General features: G+C 43.9%; 1 long non-coding RNA gene across 1 annotated transcript in view; it reads right to left on the bottom strand.

The window, feature by feature from the left end:
- Positions 1–358, bottom strand: part of LOC112486793 (uncharacterized) — a 3240-nt gene extending 2882 nt beyond the window's left edge. The window contains exon 1 of the long non-coding RNA XR_003049277.1: positions 136–358. This is a non-coding gene — a long non-coding RNA (uncharacterized LOC112486793). The remainder of the gene's footprint in view (positions 1–135) is intronic.

The following is a 358-nucleotide window of genomic DNA, read 5'->3' as shown; positions in this document are numbered from 1 at the left end:
CCCCTCACTGCCTTATTTAAGTACTTTTCTTCTTAAAAGTCTTTACTTCAGTCTTTACGTCATAATCTTCATCGACATCCATCATTTTTAAGCTTCTAAAAACCGTGTTCATTTATTTATCTGATTATTTTCTACCTCCTAATCCTGGTCAGACTTAAGCTGTTGCCAATCCTGTAGTGAACGGGGGGCGAGGATGGAATAGCACCTTGGACAGCTCCCCAGGTCCTCGCATCCATTTGAACTGCGGCGAAGGAAAACTGTAGGAACTCAAGAACAATCAGAAAGACCGTCAGATCACTGGCACTCGAGCCAAAGACCTTCTCACTGTAAGGCAAGGGCACTGACTAGCACTAACTCT

The sequence above is a fragment of the Cynoglossus semilaevis genome, chromosome 2, assembly GCF_000523025.1.
Source record: "Cynoglossus semilaevis isolate Cse_v1.0 chromosome 2, Cse_v1.0, whole genome shotgun sequence".
NCBI lineage: Eukaryota > Metazoa > Chordata > Actinopteri > Pleuronectiformes > Cynoglossidae > Cynoglossus > Cynoglossus semilaevis.
This window is presented reverse-complemented; position numbering and strand designations above follow the sequence as displayed.